The sequence below is a fragment of the Erinaceus europaeus genome, chromosome 5, assembly GCF_950295315.1.
Source record: "Erinaceus europaeus chromosome 5, mEriEur2.1, whole genome shotgun sequence".
Taxonomy (NCBI): domain Eukaryota; kingdom Metazoa; phylum Chordata; class Mammalia; order Eulipotyphla; family Erinaceidae; genus Erinaceus; species Erinaceus europaeus.
Genome location: NC_080166.1, coordinates 95,262,158 through 95,268,848, shown reverse-complemented (window position 1 = coordinate 95,268,848; position 6,691 = coordinate 95,262,158).

The window sequence follows — 6,691 nt, the reverse complement described above, 5'->3', positions numbered from 1 at the left end:
GCCACCAGTTGCTTCTGTTCTCCCTAGTCTAAGCTTTTGAGAGGGTCAGCATTTGAAAGACTCAGCCTATGGTCTGTGCATTAAAATGTTTGAGACATTCAATCAATTTTCCTCTCTCATATTAATTAGTGATTTATATGACTGTATATTAATAGGAATGCACATAAACACCATTCCCACCACCAATAGATTGTGTCCCATCCCATCCTCCCCCCTCCATAACTCCCCCCCAGTGAAGCCAAACATCCACCCTTACCCTCAACCCAGAGATTTTTACTTTGGTGCCTTACTCCAGACTCCAAACTTAGTCAAATCCTGCATTCAGTTTCCCTTTCTGTTCTTCTTCCTCAACTTCCGTTTATGAGTGGGATCATCCCATACTCATCTTTTATAATGAAATGAGCTCTGGAACTTTCTCTATCTTTTCTTTAAACCATATCATCCCAGATGTATCTTTTTTCCAATTTTCTTTTTACTACCTTGAATTCTCTACATGCATGACTCCACCATTCCTGGCAGGATTTGTTTTTCTTTAAGTTAGAGAGTGAGTGACAAGGTCGGGGGGTGGGGGAGCTGCCACAGCACTGTTTCACCCCCTCAGGAAGCTTCCCATCATGCAGGTGCTTCTATGTGGTGGCCAGGGCTTTGACTTGGTCTTATAGGAATATGTATTATAGTAGAAAAGTCTGGATCACAAAGTGAAAGAAATAATAACATTTATCTGGAAAGTTTAATTTTCCCCCACAATAACCAGGGAAGGGACTTTAGAGTAAGATAAAATTTATTATAAGGCCAATGACATAGCTCACTTGGATAGTGTGCTGCTTTAACATGTGCATACCTGTGTTTGAGGCTGACCTTTCTCTCTCTTTCTCTCTGCTATCTACCTTGTATGTCTCTATCTAAAAAAAAAAAATCATTGTAGAGAGTAAGATTTTTCAAAAAACATAGGAATCATACCTGAATTTGGATTCAGACTCACACATTCAGAAGGACATGGATTGGGATGGAAAGACAGCATAATGGATATGCAAAATTTTTCATACCTGAGGCTCTGAGGTCCCAGGTTCAATCCCCTACATGACCACAAGCCAGAGCTCAGCAGTGCTCTGGAATGAAAAAACATGGAAGATGCATATATTCACAAGGGCATGATGAAGGGCTTGGTCCTGACTGGTTTGAGGAGCAGACATTTGAGATATTTAGTCTCAGGAGAGGATATTTGATGGAGCCTCAGTAGCTGTCTTCAAATATTTGAAGAGTATTTTTGTGAAAAATGACCTGTCTGATAGCATACTCCTCCATAGCAGTGACTTTGTCTGAAACTGACAGAATCTGTTCTTATTCCCAGTGAAATCACTTTATAGAATTAACGTTGGAGTCCCTCTCCCAGACTCCATGTTTCCCCTGATGTGCCTCCAGTTGAATCTCAGCATCCATAAAACAATGTGGTAAGTCAGGCCTAGGACAGAACAAGGATCGACTATGGAAATTCCCTCAGGACAGATGGGAACACTATTTAGAGAATGCATGTGTAATGGATAAGGTGTCCTTTTCCATCATAATATGTAGCCATGTCATTAGCATTTGAACTCTTTTAAAAGAAAAAAAAATGGAATTCTTACCTGTGTCAGGCACCCTGCAGTGCAGTTTCTACACCTCTATATGTCAGTGACTCTTGAAAATTCTTTCTGCTTTGTCCCATGAGTCCCCAGGGAGCATCTCACAGGTCCCCATGTGGCTTGGGAATTTTACTCATCCTCTTCTGGCACTGCCTTCCTCTTACAGATTACTCAGGTCACTTTGGGCCCCTTGTGTACCACTGGCACTTCTCTTACCTAGTAGGTCCACTCACCTCTTCTTTTGGGGGAGAATGATCTTGAAATAGCATTACTTCTGTAGTTATGTCTCTTACCTGGTAAACCTCTGTGACTTAGAGACTCACCATACCTTTACTGGAAACCATAGTCTCCTGCTAGATTCTTTCAGGTGCCAAAGCAATTTCATCATAAATGAGGGACGAATGTCCCTTTGTCATATTTGGCCAGTGCAGTCATGTGGTCTTATGTCATCAAGAATATTCAGTGGCACAGAGAACTTTTATCATAGCCACCTTTTCATTAGAGAATTCAGTTATAACATCCAGAATTGTCAAGAACATCCAAGTGACACAAGCCAGCATAATCTTGTAGTCAGCCCAGCCTCTGGAGATCATGACTGGTGAGCATGGTTGATGATTCTTCTTGACTGTTACTATTATTATTATTGTTATTATTGATTTAGTAATGCTTGAAAAGATTGTGGGATAAGAGGGGTACAATTCCATATAATTCCTACCACCAGAGTTCTGTATCCCTTCCCCTCCATTGAAAGCTTCCATATTCTTTATCTGTCTGGAAGTATGGACCAAAGATCTGTATGGGGTGCAGAAGGTGGGGGGTCTGGCTTCTGTAATTGCTTGTCTGGTGAACATGTGCTTTGGCAGATGGATCCATGCCCCCAACTTGTTTCCATTTTTCCCTAGTGGGGTAGGCTGTCGGGCAGCCCCCCTGCTCTGATGCTGTGGTCTATTTACATAATCATTGTTTTGCCTGAGACCCGCCCTGCCTGCAAAGTATTTTAATCCCACTGGTTAGAACCTTCCTTCGCAATAGTTACTATGGAAGCTTTCTACCTTCCTGCTCTTTTCTTTTCACCACCCCCTCTCCTAGCCATTTCCTTTTCCCACTTGTTACTTCCGGTTAAAGATATATATATATATATATATATAAAGTCGTTGCCTCTGATCAATAAAGGCATGGCATTGCATTCCCGCTCCACCACAAGTTCCTGGTCTCTCTCCTGTGTCACTGAGTAAGCAGCAGCCTAGGTTGGCTCCAGTCAAGTTCTCTCCAACCCAGAGAGCACATGCCTGGGAAGAAACACCCTCATGCTAGCCTGGCAGTAGGGGTCTGGGGAGGTAGGCTTCCAGGACACATTGGTGAGGTCAGGTTGTCATGGTAGCATCTGCAACTTTATGGCTTAAAAGCATTAAGATATAAAGCAGAACAAATTGTTTCATAATCAAGAACCTAAAGATAAGAATAGGGCAGATGAGGGGGTCTCCATGTTGGAAGAAGCTAGAAAGTCTATTTTAGGTTTATTCCAAGAGGCTTACAAGTTTACTAATTTTGCCTGAGCCCAACAGGCATGTTATCATGCAAGTGTGCTAAAAGTATTGTCTGGGGAGATGACTGAGAGTTCTTCTCAATTCCTTGTGCACATCCAGATCGTGATGGCTGATGCCACTGGTTATCCAGATATCCTAAGAAATTCAAACACCTCCTACAAAAGGTTCTGCTACATATTTATAATGCGAATATATATATGCAGTGTAGAAAGCTTGAAAAATACAAAAATAGACTTACCAGCCCATCAACTTGATGATACAGAATTAATGATAAAGAGATCAGGAGTAGAAACATGTGAGCGAGAGGTTTATCTTTGCACACATGGCTGTGCATCTTATTTTGGTGCTTCTCTTTATAACACTGACTGATGGTGACACAGTTCTGTGTTCTGGATTTCAAGGAATAGAAATGAATGACTGCTGAGCATTCTGATAGTGTGACAGGAGTTCCCAACTGTTGGGGCCAGGATGTCATTTGTGTGGGAAGCAACATGTGACTTCAGTGTGGCAATTTGAAGAGGTAGAATTCTACTAACAAAGTTTTTCACTGTAAATGGGCTGCATCCTTCTCATAAGCCAGAGAATCCTATCCCTTCAAAAGCTGCATTTGCGATGGATTTAAAAATAAGTTAAGGTACTTAGGCCGTAATCTGTTTACAGAAAGAGACTTTACAAAGTAGTAATTAGGTGAGTTTACTCTCTTCCTGGATGTAGGGATACCTGTGTGCTCATTAATAGCACCTTCAGCCACCAACTTCTCTGTGGTCCTAGCAAGAAGAGGCAGCTGTCTTATTCTCAAACAACTCTCTTTGTAAGAGCTTATCTATCTTCAAACAGTTCTGTAGCACAGCCCATAACACTGAAATTATTCACTCTACCCATTCTATGACCAGAAAGAAAATATTATTCACCAGGTATGTCATAGCTGTTACTACGAAGTTGATGATGTCATCACTGATATACAAACGTAATAGGGTGATGGTGGGTGTGAGTGTGAGAGAGAGAGGACAAAACTTCTCTGTATCAAAATGCTGAGCTTAATTCACTTTCATAAGTTCTTTCCATTTGTTCCTTTTTCTAGAATAGCCCTCCCTCCACCGTCACCTCTACTTCATTCTTTGTCATTTCCTACTTTTGATCACTTGGCACTACTGCTGAAAACATATGCTGACCCACTTTCCAGACTCTAACTGTGGAAAGTGCTCCTCTCCTTCTCATGACCCTCTGTTATTATTGCTGGTTTATTTAGTTGTTTTCTCTACTAGCCTCCAAATTATTTGAAGGCTGGAACAAGCCATGGCAGGTTGACTTTTAAGTATTATAAGGGTGAAAGAGGGATAACTGGAGTGGAAAGGGGTGCTTTGAATCAGTTTCCCATCCAAATCCATAACTCTTTTCTCAGTTGTTCAGGGCTTCATTAGGAAAAAAAAATAGAATTACCTGGCAAACTAAACATTTAAAACAAAGTGGATTTGACAGGGATAATTACAGAGTGCCAGAAGAGATGGTGAGGTGTCTGTGATATTAGTGACTGCAATAATCAGCTGTCTGAAGCACCAGAATGAATATTTGAATTCACAGAACCTGAGGATTCCTCCCTTCCCTCATAACTCTGAGTTCTTGGAATTCTAAGGTGACTTCTGAACATGACAAGATCCTAAGATGAGATATGCCCTAATGGGTGTTTGGACTGTTAAGGAGAGAGCATGATCTTGTGGGTGCAGACTTCAGAGGCCATAAGCTAACATCATGGGTGGCAGAGCCTGGTGTGGGTGTGTTGAAAATACTAAGAATCCCTGGCCTCCCTGGTGCAGGTATGTTAGAAGGGTGAGGACAGCTGAAGGAAGTAGAGAGGGGAGTCTACTATCTCTGGCTGATTAAGCAGGGAGATGCCTTTCCTCTCCGGCCACAGTCCAACCATGGCTTCTTTTCATTAGCCAAATTTCATAGAATGCCAACTGGCAAGCTAACACTAGGAATCTAATGTGTAAAGTCCATTATTATAGCATACAGAAGGGCTTGGAGCTCAAGGGGGAAAAAAAAAACCATGCAAATAACAAGTACCATCTCTCCCCTTGGCTAATCAGTATCCATATCCATGCTTCTAGCCAGTGATGAGAGAATTGTGCTTTTGCCTAATGAGATATAACTAACTGTCTTTCATACAAAAGAGTGTATTATCCTCCCCTTAAAAGGGAAAATCTCCTAGAGCAATCTGCATATTCTGTAACATAAAGACAAAATTAGAAAATTAATCACCACGAGTCAGGCGGCAGCTCAGCAGGTTAAGCGCACATGGTACAAAGTGCAAGAACCGTCGTAAGGATCCCGGTTCGAGCACTGGGCTCCCCACCTACAGGGGAGTTGATTCACAAGCAGTGAAGCAGGTGTACAGGTGTCTATCTTTCTCTCCCCCTCTCTGTCTTCCCCTCCTCTCTGCATTTCTCTCTGTCCTAGCCAACAACGACAACATCAATAACAACAATAATAACTACAGCAACAATAAAAAAGACGAGTGCAACAAAAAGGGAAAATAAATAAATACGTATTTAAAAAAGAATTAATCACCAATGGTACCAGTTAAGTAAACTAATAGGGGAAAGGAAGAGAGAAGGATAACCTGACTTAGCATTGTATATATTATAAACAAGGTGGAAAATATTCACAACAGTTACTGTAACTGTTCTTGAAACTCTGATTGGTGCTTATAACTTCCCTTCCAATTAATTACCTGTTTGATGCTCTCATTATCTTAAGCTAATATAAGTCAACTTTAATTCCACTGTTTGATCATATGGTAAAGCATCTTGTCTGGTAGCATGACTCAAGCTTTTATTCCTGAATCTAAATTCCCAGAGTTGTTGTCTTTGTTGGGGTGAAGTAATTTCCCAGGAGCTGTGTATTTGGAAGTACTAACAACTACCCACAGAAGATTATACTTTCTAAACATAGTCCTCTCTGCCATCATGGGAAGCCAATTCTTAGCCAGTTTTTAAAACTTCTTTTGAGGAGCCAGAAGGTGCACTCAGTCGAGTGCACACATTACCATGCACCTGCAGGGGAAAGCTTCATGAGTGGTGAAGTAGTGCTGCACTTGTCTCTGTTTCTTTCTCCTTGTCTCCCTTTCCCCTCTTAATTTCTCTCTTTCCTATTCAATAAAAAAATATTTTAAAGAAAAAGATTAGTGGAAGCCATGGATATGAGACCTTTTTTTTTTTTGCTTCTTTTGTTATGAAATAATTTCCTGGGTTATTCACAGTGTTGTAATAAGATAACATGGTGGGCGGAGGGTAGATAGCATAATGGTTATGCAAACAGACTCTCATGCCTGAGGCTCCAAAGTCTCAGGTTCAATCTCCCGCACCACCATAAACCAGAGCTAAACAGTGCTCTGGTTAAAAAATAAAATTTAAAAAAATTAAAAAAATAAAGAGTTAAAGAAAAAAAGATAACATGGTGAAAGGACTGGGTGGTGGCATACCTGGTTAAGCAGATATGTTATAGTACTAAAGGGCCTGGGTT